The sequence below is a fragment of the Sminthopsis crassicaudata genome, chromosome 6 (assembly GCF_048593235.1).
Source record: "Sminthopsis crassicaudata isolate SCR6 chromosome 6, ASM4859323v1, whole genome shotgun sequence".
In the NCBI taxonomy this organism is placed as follows: Eukaryota; Metazoa; Chordata; class Mammalia; order Dasyuromorphia; family Dasyuridae; genus Sminthopsis; species Sminthopsis crassicaudata.
In genome coordinates, this window is record NC_133622.1 from 155,580 (window position 1) to 181,218 (window position 25,639).

General features: G+C 35.5%; 1 long non-coding RNA gene across 1 annotated transcript in view; it reads right to left on the reverse strand.

Annotated features, from left to right (window-relative positions):
- Positions 1 to 4,748: 4,748 nt before the first annotated feature.
- The window catches only part of LOC141546281 (uncharacterized), a 119,226-nt gene continuing 98,335 nt past the window's right edge, over positions 4,749 to 25,639 (reverse strand). Inside the window, exons 7-9 of the long non-coding RNA XR_012483266.1 lie at positions 22,463 to 22,568; positions 17,848 to 17,935; positions 4,749 to 4,936 (exon numbers count right to left, since the gene is read on the reverse strand). This is a non-coding gene — a long non-coding RNA (uncharacterized LOC141546281). The remainder of the gene's footprint in view (positions 4,937 to 17,847; positions 17,936 to 22,462; positions 22,569 to 25,639) is intronic.

The following is a 25,639-nucleotide window of genomic DNA, read 5'->3' on the forward strand; positions in this document are numbered from 1 at the left end:
TCCCACCCCTCCCACCTCCCCTCCCTCCCTCCTCCCCTCCCCACCCTCCCACCTCCCCTCCCCACCCTCCCACCTCCCCTCCCCACCCTCCCACCTCCCCTCCCTCCCTCCTCCCCTCCCCACCCTCCCACCTCCCCTCTCTCCCTCCCACCTCCCCACCCTCCCACCTCCCCTCACTCTATCTTTCCCTCTACACCCCATCTCCCCTCTACTCTATCTTTCCCTCTACACCCCATCTCCCCTCTACTCTATCTTTCCCTCTTCTCCCCTCCTCTCTATCTTTCCCTCTACACCCCTCTTTCCCTCTACTCTATCCTTCCTCTACACCCCAATTCCCCTGTACTCTTTTCCTCTACGCCCCATCTCCCCTCTACTCTATTTTTCCCTCTACGCCCCATCTCCCCTCTATCTTTCCCTCTACACCCCTCTACTCTATCTTTCCCTCTACACCCCTCTACTCTATCTTTCCCTCTACACCCCTCTACACCCCTCTACTCTATCTTTCCCTCTACACCCCTCTACTCTATCTTTCCCTCTACACCCCTCTACTCTATCTTTCCCTCTACACCCCACCTCCCCTCCACTCTATCTTTCCCTCTTCTCCCCTCTACTCTATCTTTCCCTCTACACCCCTCCACTCTATCTTTCCCTCTTCTCCCCTCTACTCTATCTTTCCCTCTTCTCCCCTCCTCTCTATCTTTCCCTCTACACCCCACCTCCCCTCTATCTTTCCCTCTACACCTCACCTCCCCTCCACTCTATCTTTCCCTCTACTCTATCCTTCCCTCTACACACCAATTCCCCTGTACTCTTTTCCTCTATACCCCATCTCCCCTCTATTCTTCCCTCTACACCCCATCTCCCCTCTACTCTATTTTTCCCTCTACACCCCACCTCCCCTCTATCTTTCCCTCTACACCCCATATCCCCTCTATCTTTCCCTCTACACCCCTCTACTCTATCTTTCCCTCTACACCCCTCTACTCTATCTTTCCCTCTACACCCCTCTACTCTATCTTTCCCTCTTCTCCCCTCTACTCTATCTTTCCCTCTACACCCCACCTCCCCTCTACTCTATCTTTCCCTCTTCTCCCCTCTACTCTATCTTTCCCTCTTCTCCCCTCTACTCTATCTTTCCCTCTACACCCCATCTCCCCTCTACTCTATCTTTCCCTCTACACCCCATCTCCCCTCTACTCTATCTTTCCCTCTACTCTATCCTTCCCTCTACACACCAATTCCCCTGTACTCTTTTCCTCTATACCCCATCTCCCCTCTATTCTTCCCTCTACGCCCCATCTCCCCTCTACTCTATTTTTCCCTCTACACACTAACTCCCCTCTACTTTTTCTTTCCCTCTACTCTATCCTTCCCTCTACACACCAATTCCCCTGTACTCTCTTTCCCTCTACACCCCATCTCCCCTCTACTCTATCTTTCCCTCTACACCCATCTCCTCTCTATTCTATCCTTTCCCTCTACACCCCAACTCCCCTCTACTTTATCTTTCCCTCTACTCTATCTTTCCCTCTACACCCCATCTCCCCTCCACTTTATCGTTCCCTCTACTCTATCTTTCTCTCTACACCCCATCTCCCCTCTATTCTATCCTTCCCTCTACACACCAATTCCCCTCTACTTTATCTTTCCCTCTACACCCCATCTCCCCTCCACTTTATCGTTCCCTCTACACTCTCTTTCCCTCTACTCTATCCTTCCCTCTACACACCAATTCCCCTGTACTCTATCTTTCTCTCTACACCCCATCTCCCCTCTATTCTATCCTTCCCTCTACACACCAGCTCCCCTGTACTCTTTCCCTCTACTCTATCCTTTCCCTCTACACCCCTTCTCCTCTGTACTCTATCTTTCCCTCTACTTTAACTTTTCCTCTACACCCAATCTCCCCTCTATTCTTCCCTTTACACCCCACCCCCCTCTACTCTATCTTTTCCTCTACACACCAATTCCCCTGTACTCTATCTTTCCCTCTACACCCCACCTCCCCTCTACTCTATCTTTCCCTCTACACCCAATCTCCCTCTACTCTATTCTTCCCTCTACACACCAACTCCCCTATACTCTGTCTTTTCCTCTACTCTCTTTCCCTCTACTCTATCCTTTCCCTCTATACCCCAACTCCCCTCTACTCTAGCTTTCCCTCTACACACCAATTCCCCTGTACTCTATCTTTCCCTCTACACCCCATCTCCCCTCTACTCTATCTTTCCCTCTACACCCAATTTCCCTCTACTCTATTCTTCCCTCTACACACCAACTCCCCTCTACTCTGTCTTTTCCTCTACTCTCTTTCCCTCTACTCTATCCTTTCCCTCTATACCCCAACTCCCCTCTACTCTAGCTTTCCCTCTACACACGAATTCCCCTGTACTCCATCTTTCCCTCTATTTTATCTTTCTCTCTCCACCCCAACTCCCCTCTCCTGTATCTTCCTCTCTACACCCCATCTCCCCTCTACTCTAACCTTCCCTCTATACCCCTTCTCCCTTTACCATTCCCTTTTCCCTCTACACCCCAACTCCCCTCTACTGTATTTTCCCCTCTACACCCCATTTCCCCTCGACTCTACCCTTCCCTCTTCCCTTCCTTTCCCTTCCCTTCAAAATAAAGTTCACTTAATTGTTTCCCTCCTTCCACTCTTCAACACACAAACACACATTTATATACACTCACACAAGTTGAAGGAAGCAGATGACAACATGGGGAGAAAAGGAAGGATGGGGGAGATCAGGGGAAGATGAGATTTATTACAAAAAAAGATATTTATAGAATTCAACATGTCATCGGACACATGAAATTTAGTGTGATTCTATGTTCAGTGCCTTTGTATGCTCAATAGATGTTCTTTTGTAATGAGAATTTCTCCCTAGAAACATCAGGGATGGATTCAGAAATCCAGTCCAATTTTACTCAGAAAAGAAAAAAAATGAATTTTCTCTTTGGTTCTCAATCACCTACCTACTCGTGTAAGAAAGAAGCCCTTCTCAGCACTAAAAAACTACCAAATGGATGCTTTCCCAGAGAATAGAGTTTAGTGAGTAGGAACTAGTCTGTCACACTGACCTGAACTTCCCTGATACTCTTTTTTCTCTGTAAATACTCTTTTCATAAGTTTACAAAAGGTGTTATAAAAAGTGGCTTGTAGACTTCAGAGTGTCTAAGAAATGAGGGAGTTTCCTTGCATATTTTCGTTACTGATCAGCCCAGAAAGAACACTCTCTCCATGATCAGAATTAAATCTAGACTTTGGCTGCTCAGAGAAATTCAAACTTTGGTCATACTAAGCTGGAAAGACTTCAAGTAGAGCTCTATTGGCAGACCAAGTCTGTTATCCAAGCACCAGTCTAGCAAGCTCTACAGAGGCTCCTTCCCAGCTGGTAATCTACTAAACATTTGATCCTTTGACCAGGACAACTGTCATGCTATCATCTTCTAAACTCATGAAGCAAAAAAAACTATGAAATGCTCTTTCCACATCTGATATGATGATCATTGGATGATAGGAGAAAAAAAAAAAAAAAGATAAGCAAAGGTATTAATCACGTGATTAAACATAAAGGGCAGAAAGGGAATTTGGAAGACTTCTCGTTTCATGTTACAGGTGAGGAACCCAGATTAAGGAACAAATCCAAGGTCAAAAAGTAGTAAGTAGAATAACCGGGTTTTCTGACTCCAAATCTGATGTTCTTCGCATTATAAGGATACCGCTAAAACAAACAAAACCAATAATTTTTTATTTGTGGCAGCCCTCATTGTAGTGGCAAGAAACTGGAAACCGAGCGGATGCCCATCGACTGGAGAAGGCTAAATAAATTATGGTCTATAAATGTTATGGAATATTATCGTTCTGTAAGAAACGACTGGCAGGATGATTTCAAAGAAGCTTGGAGAGACCTACATGAGCTGATGCAAAGTGAAGGGAGCAGAATTAGGAGATCATTATACACGGCAACAGGACTATACAACAGGTAATTCTGATAGACGTGGCTCTCTTCAACAGAGATGATTCAAACCAGTTCCAATTTTTCATTGATGAAGAGAGCCGTCTATACCCAGAGAGAGAACTGTAGGAACAATGCAGAACACTACATAGCATTCTCTTTCACTCTGTTATTTCTTGAATTTTGTTTTCTTTCTCAGTTTTTCTTCCTTCTTGATCTGATCTTTCTTGTCCAGCAAGATAACTGTCTAAATATGTATACATATTTTGGATTTAACATGTATTGGACTCCCTGCCAGCTAAGGGAGGAGGAAATTTGGAACAAAAGGTTTTGCAAGGGTCAATGTTGGATAAATTATGCATGCATATGCTTTGTAAATAAAACGCTTTAATTTTTAAAAAGATGCAAGATTTTTGCCCAATAATAAGTTATAATGCTTCTGTAGAAAATGAAACATATTACTAGTTTTGGTATAAGTGAAAACAAAAGGAATGATTCAAAAATTCTCCATACTTAGATAAAGAAGCTGTCAGAATTTGCTTCATCCTAAACCCAAAACAGGTTTTTGTGGCACTCTCGGTAATCGTACATAAAAATGAATGTAAGCCCCAAATGCCACAATTTTTTAAAATGGGGCCATACGTCATCTGTGCCACATAAGCAGAAGGGATAGAAATTCTGTGGAGAACTTGAAAATGTTTTCCAAAACAATCCACATGTGTGTCTCATAAGAGTTCATTTTTTAATTTTCAATGTAAATATTTATACCTCAGAAGACTCCAAATCTCATAAATTAGCTTGATTTATTGGGTTTTTTGGTTTGTTTTAGTTTTCGTCTAGACTTGAGAAAGTGATAGAGAAAATGTTAATAATGCAGATTAAACATAATTGTGCTAAACATAATTTTTTAGGGGCAAATAATTTGTGAAACATTGATGAACCCATTGCTTTCTTTTCTTCCAGTACATTTTCAGCTAGAAGCAATTGAAAATATAAAAAAAACATAGATTAAAAACAGCATCTCAAAAATGCAATAAATTTTTAAGAGATAGAAAATTACTGGTTATAAGTACAGGGTTAATTTTTAGATAGAAAAGTATTGGTTAAAAACACAGAATGAATTTTTAAGTAACTGAACAACAGCAAACAATAAATTAACAAGTTAATCCCTGAATTTGCTGTTGATTTTAAAAGATAAAGATGAGGGAGAAAATGAATAAAATTACAACTATAGCCTAACCTATTCAAATAAATTTTTAGTTCTAGAAAAGCAGGAAAGATAAAAATAAAGATAATGACTGATAACTGTCATTTCTAAGAAATATTTAAATAATTTTAAAGCCACCATGAGAAAAAATCCAAAGGAGTCCAGAAACAACATCAACCAGCAAACATTTACTCTCTTAGCTAAACAGAGAGATAGAACATCCAATGACTAGAATATGATTGAGTTAGAATATAATAAATTAAGAATATTTTGCATTATAGTCACTCTTTATTTAAATAGAAGGGCCAGGAGAAATTCTAATGATATTATATTATTTCAAGAAAGGGGTCTTACAGACTACCAAATTTTACCCTTTGTTTTTCTATATTAGGAAACCAGAAAAGTCAAATGTGTTAACTGTGATGAAAACTCATTAAGATGGGGGGAGGGGAATAGCAAAGTCAAGATGACAGAGAGCAGACAGCACTTTCTATGACCTCCTCTCCTCTCCAAGTGACAGTAGATTAAGCCTCTAAACTGGTTTTGGAATCAACCCACAAATATTTAGAGGCCAACATGTTTATCACAAATGGGCAGGGGGACAGTTTGCCTAGCCCAGACCATACACGGGGAGAATGGGGGAGCAAGTTGCTGAGGCAGGGAGTCAGAGCATTGCAACTTCCCTGAACCTGGCAATCTTTTGGGAGCCTCTTGGGCTACTTTGTCCTGGTTGCAAGCAGGTGATTTGGCAGATTTTCTAAAAAACAAAAACAAAACAAAACAAAACAAAACCAAACAAAAAAATTGTAAACCACCGAGCCCTGGAAGAACAGGGGACCTAGCCATAATTACCCATTGGGGAATGGGCAAACATTTTTACATTTAAGGGTTCTGATAAAGGCCTCATTTCTAAAAAAAAAAAAAAAAAATACAGAAAATTGACTCGAATTTATAAGAATTGTAGCCATTCTCCAACTGATAAATGATCAAAGGATATGAACAGAATTTTCAGATGAAGAAATTAAAACCATTTCTAATAATATAAAAAGGTTCTCTAAATCACCACTGATCAGAGAAATGCAAATTAAGACAACTCTGAGATACCACTACACACCTCTCAGACTGGCTAAGATGACGGGAAAGATGATGATGATGGTTGGAGGGTATGTGGGAACGTGGGACACAAATGCAGTGTTGGTGGAATTGTGAATAAATCCAACCACTCTGGAGAGCAATCTGGAACTGTGCTCAAAAAGTTATCAAACTGTGCGTACCCTTTGACCCAGCAGTGTTGCTACTGGGCCAAAGAGATCTGAAAGATGGGAAAGGGATCCACGTGTGCAAGAATGTTTGCAGCAGCCCTTTTTGGAGTGGCTAGAAACTGAATGGATACTCAACAATTGGAGAATGGCTGAATAAATTGTGGTATATGTATGTAATGGAATATTATTGTTCTATAAGAAATGATCATGAGGATGATTTCAGAAAGGCCTGGAGAGACTTATATGAACTGAAGCTGAGTGAAAAGAGCAGGACCAGGAGAGCATTGTACATGACAACATCAATATTATAGGACAATCAATTCTTATGAACGTGAATCTTTCCAACAATGAGATGACTGATCCCATGATCTGGTGATGAAAAGAACCATCTACACCCACCGAGAGGACTGTGGGAAATGAATGTGAATCACAATGTAGCATTCTCATTCTTTTTTGTTGTTGTTCACTTGCATTTTGTTTTCTTACTCATTTTCTTTCCTTTTTGATCTGATTTTTCTTCTACAGGAAGAGAATTGTATAAATATGTTTACACACATCGGATTTAACATATATTTTAACGTATAACATATATTGGATTGCTTGCCATCTAGGCGAGGTGGGGGGAAAGGGGGAGAAATCTGAAACACAAGGCTATGCAAGGTTCAATGTTTAAAAATTATCCATGCACATGTTTTGAAAATAAAAAGCTTTAAAAAATAAAAAAGAAATCTATTTTTAAAAACTCATTAAAACTGTCAGTTCTACAGGTTTTTAATTGAACTAAAAAATACTTTTATCTTTACTCTTTTTTTTTTTTTTTAAACCATGCATACTACACTTGTACTCATGTACGATATCTTAGTCTAACTTAACATCTTCCTGGGATAGTCTCATATTACTCTCTTTGGACCTTTTATTGACAATACTTCCACCCTACTCTAGTCTTCTCCTCGACCACTTCAGGCTATGCTAATTCCCTAACTGAAACCCAAACTTATATTCTCTAGGTCATAATGTCATCCAGTTCAAATCAAGCTAAACATTTGTGCATAAGAAGTCCCACTAGGAACTGGGGGGGAGGGGAAGAGGTTTTGTAAAAAGATAAAATAAAAGCATTCTTGAGAATAGAATTATTTCTATTTCTTCCATGTATTTTAGTTCCATCTGCTCAGTTCGATTGGAAGTCCCTTGAAGGAAAAGTTTCTTTTGTAGTCCAAAGGTCCTAACATGTTATAAAAAGGACAAAGTGGGCAATAACATAGAAATATGGGAAATTTCCTGGCATTTTTTTTTTTAATTTATAATATGGCTGGGTTTCTTTTCCCCCTCCTTCTAAGTTTTGAGTTAAGATGGAAGGAATTATTCCCCACAGAGCTTCAGGTTGAATAGCTGAACTTTATAAGGCTAAAAATTGCAACTAGAAATGGAAACTGAATCATTCTAGTTCTGTTTATTTTTTTCTGAAATACTTCATGTCTTTAGGAACAGAGTTCTATATGTAATAATAGAAAGAGCTCGGGGATAAAAGCTAGGAACCCTGGGTTCAAATATCAACTCTAGGATTTTACTTACTAGATGGCTTTTGAAAAATGTTACACATTTCTTGGAGTCTCAGTTTCATCATCTGTCAAGTTGTCATTCTAATTTTGACTTGAGTAGCTCTGAGGGCTAATTTGAGGACCCAGTGGAATAATGGAAGTATTTACTGCTAATTTGTATCTTTTGCTTTCAATATCACTTTGTGATATTAAATTCAATTCTGGTATTAAACATATATACTTCTTCACAAATTTCTTTCAATTCTTTATATTTGTCACATTTCCTTACAATTTTGTGTGACAATGTATTTCTTCATTCTCTAGTCAAAAGGTATATAATTTGTGTTTAGTTCTTTGCTATCACAAAAATCATGTTACTGTTGATATTTTGGTGCCTATGCATTTCTGTCTTTAAATTCCTCAGAGATTATGTCTAACAGTGGGATACCTGGATTAAAGAGTAGAAACATTTTGGTCGTTTACTTCAGCATAGTTCCTAACATAGGAAGCCATGAGAAAGTAGGAGATTAGCCAGAATATAAGTGTTGCCCTGTTAGAAACACCAAATTTCCTTCTAAAGGAAGCTTTTGAGTTTTTAAATGATATTCTTTAACTGTCTGTGGTCTTTTATAAGCTGTTCAAATGTTATGAAATTTCCACTATATGTGTGTGTGTGGTGTGTGTGTATATATATATATAATTTAGCTTGATTGCTTGTATATAAAATCATGCTCCTATTTAGCCATATTTGTAGAAACATGGATTCAAACATATTTGGAGCTTCCTCGATGTGTATCCTGCAAGAGGTCAAATGAGGCAAAAGAAAAAAAAAAAATACTTCTAACTCATCCCTGAGTTCAAAACTGATAAGCCTAAGAATCAGGTCATTTGGGGAGTTCATCATGGCTTACATAATCTCTTACATGATAACCGTATTATATATTTAAAAGGAATAGCAGATTGTACATAACAAATTTGCAATTTCATGTACAATCATCTTTTCCCCTCTATTCTACTATGTTATGGTCATTCTTGTTTTATTTCTTAAGTTCAGAATGAACTAAATTAAATTTTTAAAAAATCTCTTGGAGAGCAGAGACCGTTTCATTTTGTCTTTGTATTCCTAGTGCCTAGCACAGTGATTTTTCACACTGCAAGTGCTTGAATAAATGTTTCTTGAAAGGAATTGAATTGGAATCTCCTTGGGCTGACGTCCTAAAACTTTGATAGTCATAGCCTTTCCATTGCTTATCTTTAGATCTCCCCACATCCTGCTATGGTGCTTCCAGTGACACATAGAACACCTTTAGGAGTGGGGAGGAAATGTCCACCTTCTCAGTGCTAAGCTGCTTTGAGTAAGTACCAAATCACAGCTTTTAGTTACCTATAACAAGGTTAGAATTTCCACTGTGCTAGTTGTTTGTCCTGGACATTCACTGGTTATATTATTGACATATTTCTCTGCACCACTGCAGTCTGGCTGCTGAGCCCAGCAATTAAAGGTTCTTTATGAAGGTGATTACTGCAAACGCATTGGGTCACTTGTCACTGGGCCAGTATGAGCTCTCTGTCCTACACTGATTGTGGAGGGTGGAGGGCTTTGTGGGGGCAACAATCCAAGAGTTTCATGTTTAAAATATTGTATTATCACCCTTCTCTCCTTTGTGAGGCTAAAAAAATACAGTAGGAAGATTAAGAACTGCCTTGGTTAAGAAGGCCGTATCACATGAAGTAGATAAAATGATATAGGGTTTAGGATTGGGAAGAGCCTCAACAATGATCTAGTCCCTTAATATTCCAGATGAAGAAACAAGAGCCAAGAAATGGGGAAATAAAACAAGGAAGTATCAAAACCTTAAATTTGACCCAAACACCCTCATTCCCAGCTTTCCTCTTTCCATTAGTCTATGAATCTTCCTCAGATTAGCACAAATGCTAGGTTAAGGATTCAGTTGCATCAGGGACTGCTCCCTAATTGTTTTCTGTGTGCAAAATTCATGTGACCTTGAGAGGCCTAAGTCTCAGAGGGAGACCAGTGACATTAACCAGTACATTGGTCAATCATCCAACAAACATGGATAATGCGATATATAAGGAAAAGCTTTTTTTTTTTTTAAACATGTGCAGAATATTTATTTTTCTATTTCTTTTCAATAGTTTTCTTATTTTTTTCCAAAAATAGTTTAACAGTCATCTTTACCAAACCTTGTATTCCAAAATTTTCTCCCTCACTCCCCTCCCCTGGACAGCAGAGAATCCAATATAGGTTAAACATGCGCAATTCTTCTAAATGTATCTCCATATTTGTCATTAAAGCTTTTACAGTTAATCTAGAGGAGGTCATTTGTTTTAAACCTGGCCCCCATCTTTGCATTTACCATGATAAACTACCATCATGGTACACTTGGATATAATTCCATATTGCTGCTGGTTGCCTCCTCTGAGCTCTTTGGAACAGGAAATGTGAATAAGCCCAGACATCGATTAGTAACATAGCATCGTAGATTTAGAACTAAAAGATTGTTCAGAGGACATAGAGTCCAGTCCTCTAGTTTTACAGAGGAGGTACCTGAGGCTCAAAAAAATTAAAGTGATGTACCCAAAGAAAGAAATAAGAAGGGAGGAGAATTGAGCTCAAAGGACATAAGGGAAAACAACTCTGTTTATGCGCCAATTTGATGAGGGAACAGTGAAGTGCTAGACAGGACAGAGGAAATCAGGAAGAATGGAAAGCCAAGAAAAGGCAGCTTTGAAGAGTCAAAGATTTGTAGGGCACAGATTTCAGACTCATGAAGCTTACAGAAACAACGGGGGTGGGACACGTACCCATGCTGCTGGTATGTAAAAGAAGAAAAGATCTGTGTAAGACACAGATCTAGACAAAAAGTTTCAGAGATGCAATATGAAACTCTGGAAAGGGGGCAGGAGGCCTGGGTTCAAATCCCACCTCTGACCCTTGCTAATTCTATGATAACCCTGGACAAGTCATTTCAGCTAACTTCTTTAGAGGTCCATTTGTAGGACCTTGGTTGTCCGAATGGGGAGGTGATGGGATACCTGGTGGGTGATGTTAAAATGAGCAGAGGATTGAAGAGACTGAATCAGTGTAGAGGGAAGATCATTTTGACAGCTGTGGAGACCATATCTGGAGCAGAGAGACAGAAGACTGGCACATGCAGTTGGCTCAAGGTGAAGAAATAGAGCATGAGCTAAAGTGCTGGGTGCAGGAGTTACGCTGGGGAGCACTACTTACTGTCTGTGATATATAGTGAGGTACAAAGGGTTCTTAGCCCCAAACTCTGGTCTTCTTCTATTCTCATATCTGTTTCTCTGAGCCTTTCTGATTTTCTTCCTGCAATACTGCCAGCTGTCACATTGCCTTTACTGCCTATTTGCCTGCCCCCAGAAATCTTTTCTAAGTTGGTCCATCTTCTGTTACCATGGCTTTGAATGGGCTTCCCCAATGCCTCGAATGTTGCTCTTCCTCACCCCTAACTTTTAAAACTCCTAGCTTTCTTTAAAGCTCAGTTCACGTGTCATCTTGTACAGGAAGTCTTCCTTCACATGCTTACTTCTTAATACTTTCTTAGTCCTCCTGAACTTTGAATATGAACAAACATATTTGTTTTAGTCCCCGGTTAAAATACAAAGGAACAGGAACTATTTTTATTTTTTTCTCTTATTACATTTACCAGCAGATTGATATGCATAATAGATACTTCATAAATATCTTTTTAAATTGCCACTTTTAACTTGACACAGTATGGGAAACTAAGAAACTGAACTTCCTAAAACTATGTGTAAAATAAGAATAAATATGTCCTGAATTACAGCTTGAGGAGCATTCCTGTACAAAGAAATTATATCAATTTTGATAAACAATATCTTTTTTTTGCTAAGACAATTGTGCTTAAGTGACTTGCTCAGGGTCACACAGCTATGCATTAAAGCAATATGATTTCATTATCAAGACTTTTTTTTCTCTCTCATGTAGAGGAGACCTAGCAATCCAGAGAAGCTGGAGCTGGAAGGGATTTTGAGATCAGTCTAGTCTAAGCTCATTTTACAGATGAAACTAATCTTGTCAAGAGGAAGGGAAGATGGCAAGTTACTAGTACTTAGTATTTCTCTGCTATTTTCTGGATGTTTCAGATCACTGATAACTGTATACACACACACACATGTGTATATAGTGTTTATTTATTTATATTCAGTCTCCTTAGTTCTTTTTCTGAAAGCAGATGCTATTTTCTGTCCAAACTATATGTATGCATATATATGTATGTATGTGCATACATATATTAGTATATATACATACATAGATGTATATAATCTACATATATGCACAACACACATACATGTGTATACATGCATGTATGTGTATATCTATACATGAACATTCACACACATACAGATCCCTCATTCATCTAATAACTATTTCTCATATGTGTATACAGACATGACTATGGGATAGATGTGTATGTACGTTCATGTATGAAAATGTGAGAAAATATGTATGAAAATATATACATGTATATCTATATGTAAATATTTGTAAATACACATATACACATATCTTTTCCAATCACTTAATGATTTCCATGTATGTACATATGTGTGTATATCTATATATATATTTATAAATACACATATACACAGATCTTTTCCAATCACTTAATGATTTCCATGTATGTACATATGTGTGTATATCTATATATATATTTATAAATACACATATACACAGATCTTTTCCAATCACTTAATGATTCCATGTACATATGTGTGTATATCTATATATATTTATAAATACACATATACACAGATCTTTTCCAATCACTTAATGATTTCCATATGTGTATATATCTATATGTATCTATAAACACACATATACACAGATCTTTTCCAATCACTTAATGATTTCCATATGTGTATATATCTATATGTATCTATAAATACACATATACACAGATCTTTTCCAATCACTTAATGATTTCCATGTATGTACATATGTGTGTATATCTATATATATTTATAAATACACATATACACAGATCTTTTCCAATCACTTAATGATTTCCATATGTGTGTATATCTATATATATCTATAAATACACATATACACAGATCTTTTCCAATCACTTAATGATTTCCATATGTGTGTATATCTATATATATTTATAAATACACATATACACAGATCTTTTCCAATCACTTAATGATTTCCATGTATGTACATATGTGTGTATATCTATATATATTTATAAATACACATATACACAGATCTTTTCCAATCACTTAATGATTTCCATATGTGTGTATATCTATATATATCTATAAATACACATATACACAGATCTTTTCCAATCACTTAATGATTTCCATATGTGTATATATCTATATGTATCTATAAACACACATATACACAGATCTTTTCCAATCACTTAATGATTTCCATATGTGTATATATCTATATGTATCTATAAATACACATATACACAGATCTTTTCCAATCACTTAATGATTTCCATGTATGTACATATGTGTGTATATCTATATATATTTATAAATACACATATACACAGATCTTTTCCAATCACTTAATGATTTCCATATGTGTGTATATCTATATATATCTATAAATACACATATACACAGATCTTTTCCAATCACTTAATGATTTCCATATGTGTATATATCTATATGTATCTATAAATACACATATACACAGATCTTTTCCAATCACTTAATGATTTCCATGTATGTACATATGTGTGTATATCTATATATATTTATAAATACACATATACACAGATCTTTTCCAATCACTTAATGATTTCCATATGTGTATATATCTATATGTATCTATAAACACACATATACACAGATCTTTTCCAATCACTTAATGATTTCCATATGTGTATATATCTATATGTATCTATAAATACACATATACACAGATCTTTTCCAATCACTTAATGATTTCCATGTATGTACATATGTGTGTATATCTATATATATTTATAAATACACATATACACAGATCTTTTCCAATCACTTAATGATTTCCATATGTGTGTATATCTATATATATCTATAAATACACATATACACAGATCTTTTCCAATCACTTAATGATTTCCATATGTGTATATATCAATATATATTTATAAATACACATATACACAGATCTTTTCCAATCACTTAATGATTTCCATGTATGTACATATGTGTGTATATCTATATATATTTATAAATACACATATACACAGATCTTTTCCAATCACTTAATGATTTCCATATGTGTGTATATCTATATATATCTATAAATACACATATACACAGATCTTTTCCAATCACTTAATGATTTCCATATGTGTGTATATCTATATATATTTATAAATACACATATACACAGATCTTTTCCAATCACTTAATGATTTCCATATGTGTGTATATCTATATATATCTATAATACACATATACACAGATCTTTTCCAATCACTTAATGATTTCCATGTATGTACATATGTGTGTATATCTATATATATTTATAAATACACATATACACAGATCTTTTCCAATCACTTAATGATTTCCATATGTGTATATATCTATATATATCTATAAATACACATATACACAGATCTTTTCCAATCACTTAATGATTTCCATGTATGTACATATGTGTATATATCTATATGTATCTATAAACACACATATACACAGATCTTTTCCAATCACTTAATGATTTCCATATGTGTATATATCTATATATATCTATAAATACACATATACACAGATCTTTTCCAATCACTTAATGATTTCCATGTATGTACATATGTGTATATATCTATATATATTTATAAATACACATATACACAGATCTTTTCCAATCACTTAATGATTTCCATATGTGTATATATCTATATATATCTATAAATACACATATACACAGATCTTTTCCAATCACTTAATGATTTCCATGTATGTACATATGTGTATATATCTATATGTATCTATAAACACACATATACACAGATCTTTTCCAATCACTTAATGATTTCCATATGTGTATATATCTATATATATCTATAAACACACATATACACAGATCTTTTCCAATCACTTAATGATTTCCATATGTGTATATATCTATATATATCTATAAATACACATATACACAGATCTTTTCCAATCACTTAATGATTTCCATATGTGTGTATATCTATATATATTTATAAATACACATATACACAGATCTTTTCCAATCACTTAATGATTTCCATGTATGTACATATGTGTGTATATCTATATATATTTATAAATACACATATACACAGATCTTTTCCAATCACTTAATGATTTCCATATGTGTGTATATCTATATATATCTATAAATACACATATACACAGATCTTTTCCAATCACTTAATGATTTCCATGTATGTACATATGTGTGTATATCTATATATATTTATAAATACACATATACACAGATCTTTTCCAATCACTTAATGATTTCCATATGTGTATATATCTATCTGTATCTATAAATACACATATACACAGATCTTTTCCAATCACTTAGTGATTTCCATGTATGTACATATGTGTGTATATCTATATATATTTATAAATACACATATACACAGATCTTTTCCAATCACTTAATGATTTCCATATGTGTGTATATCTATATATATCTATAAATACACATATACACAAATCTTTTCCAATCACTTAATGATTTCCGTGTGTATGTATGCATACATGTGCATGTATACATGTGTGCATATACACACATATAGATGTTTATATATTTACATCATGCAACATGTATTATTACATTATGTACATGTGTATATACATTTATCTATACTTGAATACTCATATCAAAACAAGTACAGATCTTTCCCAATGCCAAATAACTATCTCATATATGTATAAACATGTGCATTTTCGTATAGATGTCTATATGTATACATATACACATTTACATGAATATTCATAAATTCACATATATACAGATATTTCTTAATCACCTAATAACTGTATTCCATATATATATATGTGTGTGTGTATGTATGTCTGTATATATCTATACATGAATAGATCTTTGCAATCATTTAATAACAGCTTTCTATACGTGTATACAATGTATATGTATGAATATGTATATATGCATATCTGTATATATCTGTGTATATGTAAATCATGAATACGTATACACACACATGCCCCATTTCCCATTTCCAAATGGAAACCTGGGAATAGAAGTTCAATGTGAGTTCATATCACACTGTGACATGATAACCAAACTTTACTATTAATTCATCTACATTTAGAGAAACAGATCTTTCATGAATAGGGAGAACATTATGTGGTTGCTATCAATTTATATAGTGCTTTAAAATTTCAAATCATTTTTGAAAACTATTATGACCCATCCCCATTTTAGAGATGAAGAAAATTTGGCCAAAAAAGGTTAAGATAGTTGCACAGCTACTAAATGTCTAAAGCAGGATTTGAACTCATCTTCCTGATCCCAAGTCTGGGTTTCTAGCCACTGCACCATCCAGCTGCCTCAAGGTGATAGTCATGATAGCAGGGAAACAAACCTAGATGACATTCCCCCTGTTTCCTACTCTGGTTGAACCTGCTTTAATATTACATTTAATTCTTGGTACTACAGATTAGAAAGAACATTGATAACGTGGGGTGGGACTCTAGGAAAGAGTAAAACATCAGATAGCATGCCATATAAAGATCATCTGGAAGCAAGGTTATTCTGCGAAAGCTTAGGAGGTTAGGAGAGGGTGCTACTTTTTGGTTTGTGTTTTAAGGAATATTGCGTAAAAGGGAGCCTGCCTAGAGTCTGTTTGGTCACAAATACAAAACATGCAGTTATGGGGAGGGACTAAAGTGGGTTGTAAATATAGAAAAGCAGAATTCAGTTTGTTATAAGGAAGAACTTCCTAATAATTAAAGTTTCCCTAGAGGGAAATAGGCTACATCAGGGCGTCAAGATATTTGAATTGTTGAGTCATCTTTAAATAGGGTCTTGATAAACACTAGTCTTAACTTAATCTCTTTGCTTGAAGGAGACTTTTTTTTTTTTTTTGGTACTTTTGCACTCAGCTTTAAGTATAATGCCTGGCACAGTAGGTACTTAATAAATGTTTGCTGATTGATTGCCTGAAGTTGTAGAGAGGGTCCCTGCATAGCTATCACTAGAGGGCTATTGTCTAAACTCAGTGGTATCTGAAGCTTTTCCCCACCCTCTGCTTTTCTGATTCTGTGGGAAAGGATGGGATCCTGGGAGCAACTACGGCAGTACTCTGATATCTAAAAGGAAATAGGGATGTTGAAAGCCTCATAAGTACCCTGACCTTTGACCTTCTGGTTCCTCATATGACATCATTTCTTAGAACCTTGAAGGGAACCAGGTCTCAGCGCTAGATTCACACTCAGTTAGCATACGATGAAGTAAACGAAAGATGACCAATGGGAATATACAGAAATAGAGGAGACAAAAAAAAGGATATTAAAAATGCAGAGCCAGATGAAATAGATGGCAGAGACAAATAATGAAAAATAGTCAGAGAGATAAAAAAGATATTAGAGGAATAATGAGAAAATTGAAATAGATATATGTATCAAGAGATGCTAAACACATTTCTAAAAAGATTTTCCACCCTGCACCAGAAGATGATCAGTGAAAGACGAAGTGGAAACATTTCAAAATGGAATAAGAAAGGGGGAAGCAGAAATAGGACCACAGCTAAGGCATTGAATTAACTCTTCTTTCACGTGATATCTACTATGTATGAGCTAGTGAGGCAATCCTGCCATATCCTATCAGTTGGGTGGCTACTCACTTGATGGTTTTATAAAGCAATGAAGCCAGTGGTTTCCATTTGGACAATTCCCACTGAATCCTCTGGCAAAGTGGTGATGACTGCAATCCTGCAAATGAGGATGAAAGGGCAAGTCAAATGAGTCGGCCAGCTTTCCACAGCAAAATGACGAGTGTGTGCCTTGTGAAAGCTCAGAATGAATGAGTGACGGTATCAGCATAATTCAATTCTAGAAACACTTGCGGCGTTTTTATTATGTGCAAGGTTCTGAGGCTGGCTCAGCAGGGGTTAAAAAGGCAAACATTCACTGCTTTGCCTTCAGACATGAACTATGAGGTTTTGCCAGACCTTTCTTATGGGATTGTTGAAGCCTCTTTGAGAAGAGGTAAAGCAGGGGCTCTCTCACCATTCTACCGATGGGGAATGTGAAACATTAAGGATTATGAACATAGTCTGACCCCCATCTCTCCCACTGTACCCTTCCCTCTCTCAGTCCCCCCTTCCTTTTCTTATCTCCTTCCCTTTCTACTTCTGCCCTCCCTTCTATCAGCCTTCCCTCTTCCCTTTTCTTTCCCCTTTCCCCTCGGACTTTCCAATAAGATAAGATAAATTCTTGTACCTGAGTGTATATGTTCTTTCCTTTTGGAGCCAAATCTGATGAGATTAAGTTTCAAACAATACTTATCCTCCTCCCCTCCCTTTACACGGAATGTAATAGATCTTTTGTGCCTCTTCATGTGATGTAATTCACTCCCTTTATCCTCTCCTTTCCTCTTCTCCAGTACAATCCTTTTTCTACCCCTTATCTTTACCCACCATCTTTGTCTATGAAAACAAAGATGTATTCTCAAGAGTTACAAGTATCATTTTCCCATGTAGGGATGTAAACAGTATAACCCTTAAATAACATTGTTTTTTTTCCTGTTTGCCTTTTTATACTTCTCTTGAGTTTTGTATTTGATTATTAAATTTTCTATTCAGCTCTGCTCTTTTCATAAAAAATGATTGCAATTGCAATTATAAAAATTACAAACTACAATGATCTACAATATTCCTTGGAGTTTTCATTTTAGGCTCTCTTTCAGGAGGTGATCAGTGGATTCTTTTAATCCTCTCATTCTGGGATATAGGGGCAGTTTTCCTTGAAAGATATTGTCCAGGATCTTTTTTTTTTTTTTTTTAATCATGGCTCTCAGTCCAATAATTGCTAAATTATTTCTCCCGACTATGCCCAAAGGGATACCAAACTGTGCATTCCCTTTGATCTAGCAGTGTTTCTACTGGGCCGTATCCCAAAGAAATCATTAAAAAGGGAAAAGGAACCACATGAACAAAATTATTTGTAGCAGCCCTTTTTATGGTGTAAGGAAATGGAAGCTGAGTGGATGTCCATCAGTGGGAGAATGGCTAAATAAGTTATGGTGTATGAATGTTAGGGAATTTTATTGTTCTAGAAGAAATAACCAGCAGGATGATTTTTGAAAGCCCTGGAGAGACTTATATGAGCTGAAGCTAAGTGAAGTAAATAGAACCAAGAAAACATTGTTCATAGCAACAAGATTATGTGATAATCCACTATGATGGACATGGTACTTTTCAACAGCCAGGTGATTAAGGCCAATTCCAATAAACTTGTGATGGAGAGAGCCATCAATGCCCATAGAGGAGACTGTATATACAGAGTGTGGATTACCACATAGTATTTTCACTTTTTTGTTGCTGTTTGCTTGCTTTTTGTTTTTTTTTTTCTCATTCCCCCCTCCCCCCATCGATCTGATTTTTTTTGTGCAGCATGGTAATTGTGGACATATGTATAAAAGAATTGCACATGTTTAAAAACAAGAAAAATTTTTTTCTCTTGGATCTATTTTCCAGGTCATACCTCAGAACTTATTATGACACTCTTCTAACTTCTAATTGATTTGCTAAATCAATTCCCCAAACCCAGAATTACAAACATTTCTGGAACACTTTGGACAGAAAATATCATCTGCATTAAAGAAAAAGAACTAAGGAAACTGAATATAAATCAATACATGCTATGTTCACTCATTTTTTTCTTTTTTTTTTTTTTCTCTCTCTTTCCCATGGTTTTTCCCTTTTGCTCTGATTTTTCTCTCCCAACATGATTCATAAAGTAATTTGTATTAAAAATAAATAAAATTAATAAGGAAAAAAATTGCATATATATATTCTTAAGTTTTGTAATTTCCTTATTTCTGTGGATTCCAGAAATGTTTGGAATTCTGAGTTTGGGGAATTGATTTAGCAAATCAATTAGAAGTTAGAAGAGTGTCATAAGTTCTGAGGTGTCATTTTAGGTCTTCGGTATCTTGAGCTCGGTACAGCTTAGGATCTCCACCAAAGCTGATTAGGTGAAGTATCCAGAACTTGGGGAGAATCTGAAAGATCAAATCTAAGAAAGGAAAGCACTTGGATGATTTAAAAAAAAAAAAAAAAAAAAAAGTCTTTTCTTCTTCTCCTAGGTATTCAGTTGACTTGGGCATAGTGTGAGAGGCAGAACTTCACTATCAGGGTAAGCATAATAAAATATACTCAAGAGTAATTCTAAGAACCAAAAAACCATATTCCATTTAATATAAAAATTTTTTTAAAAATTATACTTGCAAGTTCCCTAGGAAGGGACCCAGGCCTAATATTGCCACCTTCTATCCATATGGCTTTGGTAAAATCCCTATCTCAGGCCTCATTTTTTCCTGCAAATTAGCCATCTAGACTAAACTATTTCTAAGTTGGCATTTGGTTATAAGGTGTCTACTGCTATTGTTTCAACAAGTCTTTTCCAAGAAGAAAATGCACAAATATTTCAAACCTGTTCTGTATCTTTGTTATGTTTATGAGGACTGATAGAACGATTTAGAGGAAATACCTTTTTTAAAACATAAAGAGTGTATTTTTATCCCTTGTAAATCTATTTATATGCATAAAATATGTATCCATTGTAACAACAAATCTCTTGAAGAGTTTTCAAATATTAAAGCATCATTTCCCAATTACTGACCTTGATATTCACATTGAGGGAATAACTAAAGTGCCCTGCCAGCCCAAAGCCAACACTGGCACTCAGGGAAGTTGATATCTGCACAGTGATACTGATGGCGGAATAATAGGTCTGCCAACTCCCCCTATGTTTCCCCATGTTGCAGAGACAGAATAGTCAGCTTTTTGGCTAATGTATCCAATTTTCATCCACCTGTGTTTTCTTCCAGAGGGAACTACCTGAGATGCTGTGAGTACCTTCACGTTCAGATCTCAAAATCATAGAGTGGGAGGTAAAGAAAACCTAAGAACTGTAACATGAAAACTTCTAGTAAGGGTAGTGAGTTTAGAGTTATAATGGCCACACTGCTATATTTCTAAAATGTTTTGCCTATTTTAAATCCCATATTCTTCTGGCCTTATCTTCTAAGATTATGAATTGGAGAGAAAGTTGTTATGTCTAACCCTCTCACTGGAAGATGATATTCCTCACGAAATCACAGATATCCCTGTCCTACCAATAGCATTAGTATTATGATGACCATACACACTTAAAAAAGAATAGAGAGAAAAAGAAGAGGGGGACCTTTGACTCATATCTCTTTCTCATTATGCATCTCTCTCACTGTACTAAGTTAAAATAAATTAGAGAAATATAATTTGGCAGGTTGCTTTTGGAACATTGCATGGTAAGCATCAATTTCTTAGGGAAATGTAGAACTATCTATAAACAATACCATTCTTTCAGAGATGCCATTTGAAACTTTTGGAATGTCATACTCTGAAGAAATAGAGAAACTAGTCACCAAAAGGTCAATGGAGAGGTGCATTTAAAATATGAATGGGATACAAAGTTAATGAAATGCCATTAGTTACCGTAATAATAATCCCCTCCTACCCACAATCATTCTGCTTCAAAGTCCATCTTCCCAAGAGTTGACAAAACCTTCTTCTGAACACATAAATCTAACCATATGACTTCCCTGCAGTAGCTTCTATGACCTCAAGGATAAATTTCAATTGAGTCTGGCTTATAAGATCTTCTCCAATCTTGTTCCAATTTCTTTTCAGTTTTAACCAATACCGCCCCCTCGTCATTCAGTCCACAACTCAACCAAAATGGACTTCTATCCATTCACCCAAAATGGGTATGCCATATCCTGCTTCTCCCCATTCATATAGGATATATCTCCATCTGTCACAATACTCGTTATTCTTGAAAGTTCAGAGTAAAGGGTAAAACATTTACGACATTTTCCTCGATCAGTCCAGTTATTAGTGCCATTTCCCTTCTCTATCCTCAAAGCCTTTTTGTCTGTTGCTTTCTTAACTCTCATCATTTACTTTTCTGTACTTACATGTGGAAACTTGTCAGAATATCCAGCAGAATGAAAGCTACTCAAAGACCAGGGCCTTTTAAAAAAAATTCCTATATCTATAGAGCCTAACAATGGCTTTAGGTACAGTAGTTCCTAACAATGTTTATTGGATTTAATGTAATTAAATATCTGTCTTCTTCGAACTTGCCGCAGGTGTACATAGTGTCAGGGTAAGAAGGATCCTTAGAGGATATATGCCTCAATCCATTTACCTTTTAGAGAAGGCAATTGAGTTTCAGGACAGGGAACTGACTTACCAAGGTCACACAGTGAGGATCAGGACTGGAATTTGAATTCAAGATCTTCAGATGTTGCTTAGACCGGAGCTCCAGAAGTTGTCCATCTTGTATCTAACCTGGGTATCTAACATAAGAGTTAAGTGCATTCATATGTTTTCATTCTTTCATATTCTCTCTCTCTCTCTCTCTCTCTCTCTCTCACCTACACACACACATCTAGCTGATTATTTATCTATTTTCTTCTATTGTTCTCACATTATTTTCATTTAGTGAATCTTTCTCTCCTAAATGAGTTTGTTACTCCTGGGAGGCAGTGACTTTGGCTTGCATATCTTTGTACTGTCAACAATGCTGTCCCCAAAATTGGGATGGACAAAAGGCTTTTAAGAAAGATTGGAATGGGCTTGTATACATCCATAAAATGACATTCCTATTGCAAAGCCATGTTTCAAATGAAGCAAGACTCTTCTGGAATCCTTAGAACATGCATCACTCAGCAGGGTCTTTTTTGTCAATATATGTGTCTAAAAAACTGGTAATTTCTTAAATGGATCATAATCCCACAGCATATTTTCCCAAAAGTTCTTTTTTTTTAAAACATTTTTAATTGATTTCCATATCTTCCTTTCTACCTCTCCCCCACAATTTGCCATCAATCATAATACAAAATCGTTTCTGCACTAGTCATGTTGCTAAAAGAAAACAATAAAAAGCAAGAAAGGTAAAGAAATGTGCAGGGTACATTGGTTTTGTCTCTGGAGGAAGATAGCATTTTTCATCATGGGTCCTTTGGAATTGTCTGGTATCAGAATTATCTTAATCTAAGTGTTTCACAACTGATCCTCATTACAATATTATGGCTATTGTGCACAATGGTCTTTTGATTCTGTTCATTTCATTTTACAGAGGTCAAATAAGTTTTCACTTTTTTTTTTCCCCTGAAACCATTTTGCTGATCATTTCTTACAGCACAATACTGTTCTATCAGTTACATCTCATTCCACAATTGGTGGGTATTCCCTCAGTTTTCAATATTTTGCTACCATAAAAAAAACCTGCTATAAATATTTCTCTACATATAGGTCCTTTTCCATTAAGAGGAAAAAACAAAAAACTTTTTGGGATATAGACCTAGTAATGCTATTGCTGGTTTAAAGGACTTGCACAACTTTATAGTCTTTTGGGCAGAGTACCAAATTGTTCTCCATAATGAATGGACTTTACCAATTTCACCAAAAATGCTTTATTATACCTATTTTCCCCACACCTTCCAAGATTGGTTTTTTCCCTTTTCTGGCCAGTTAGCCAACTGATATAGAGGTTCTTTCTTCAGAGTTATTTTAATTTTCCTAATCAATAGCAATTTAGAGCATTTTTTCTATGATTATTAAGAGCTTTGTTTCTTCTTTGAAAACTTCTTGTTCATATCCTTTGACTATATATCAATTGGGGAATGGCTTTTTTTTTTTTAATTTGCTCAGTCAGCTTTGAGAAATGAGGCCTTTATGTAAAATTATTCTCCCCCTTTTCTTTCTTTCTAATTCTGATTGCATTCAAAGGGTGATAAAATCAGGTATATTCTTTGACCTAGAAAGATCCCTAGTAGGTTTGTATCCCAAAGAAACAAAAGACAAAAAGGAAAGGATCTAGGTATACAAAAAATGATTGAACAAGTTGTGATATGTGATTGTGATGGAATATTATTGTGCTATGAAAAATAACGAGCAAGATGGTTTCAGAAAAATTTGGAAAGACTTACATGAGCTGATGCAAAGTAAAAACAGAACCAGAAGAAAATCGCACAGTAATAGCATTACTGTCTGCTGACCAAATATATATAGTGACTGAGCTAGTCTCAGCAATACAATGATCTAAGACAATTCCAAAGGACTTTTGATGAAAAATACTATCCATCTCTAGAGAAAGAACTGATGAAGTTTGAATGCTAATAAAACAGGTTTTTTTAATTTTATTTTCTTTCTTCTTTACTCTCCTCTCTCCCTTCCTTTCTTTCTTTTTTCTCTCTTCCTCCCTCCCTCCCTCCCTCCCTCTCTTCCTCTTTCCTATCCTTCTTCCTTCTCTCTTGTTTTTGTTGTTCTTCCTTCTTTTTGATCTGTTTTCTTTCACAATACAACATAAAAATATGTTTTTGCATGATTGTACACATATAACCTAAATCAAATTGCTTGTCATCTCAATGAGGGGGAAAAAATGGGAGGAGGAATAAAATTTGGATCTTAATTTTTTAAAAAAATATTAAAAACAGTTAACATATAAGTGGGGAAAATATTAAATAAATATATATATATATTTTTTTAATTTGGTGGCATTGCTTTTGTTTGTTCACAAGGTTTTTACATCATGCAATCAATATTGTCCTTTTTAACTTCTTGTGAACCCCTCTATCTTTGGTTATAAATTATTCCTTTATAATAGATTTGGCAGATATATTTTTCCATGTTCATGTAACTTATTAATGATATCATCCTTTATTTCTATATTATTTGTTCATTTTCACCTTATTTTGGTATATGGTATGAGATACTGGTTTATGTCTAGGTTCTAACAAGCTGCTTTCTAATCTTCTCAGAAATTTTTGTCAAATTGTTCATTTTTCCCCCAAAGGTAAACAATAAAGCACTAGATTACCACGGTCACTATTGGGCATTGTTAATCTAATCCGTTCCATTGATCCACAACTCTGTTTCTTAGCTAATGTCAGATTATTTTGATTATCACTATGCAGTATAATTTTAAAGGAAGTTAACTTTACTTCACATCTTTCATTGATTCTTTGATATTTTTGAACTTTTGCTATGTTTTTTAGCTTTATAAAATAGTATTTTGACTGGTATGACACTGAAAAATTAAATTTATGTAAAGATGTCTTTTTTGTTACATTGGCTAAGACTATGAATAAACTATTAACATTTCTCCAATTGTTTTGATCTGTTTCTATTTGTGTGAAAAACATTTTATAATTAAATTGATAGAGTCCCTAGGTTTGCTTGGCAGTTATATTCCCAAGTATATTTTAAATATTATGGAATTTCTTTTTCAATCTTTGCTGTTCGGTTTTGTCTACAATGTCTAGAAATACTAATTATTTACATTTTATATCCCACAACTATTTACATTGCTCATTGTTTCAATTAGCTTTTTAAATCAATTTTCTAGGTTTCTCTAAATGTCCCA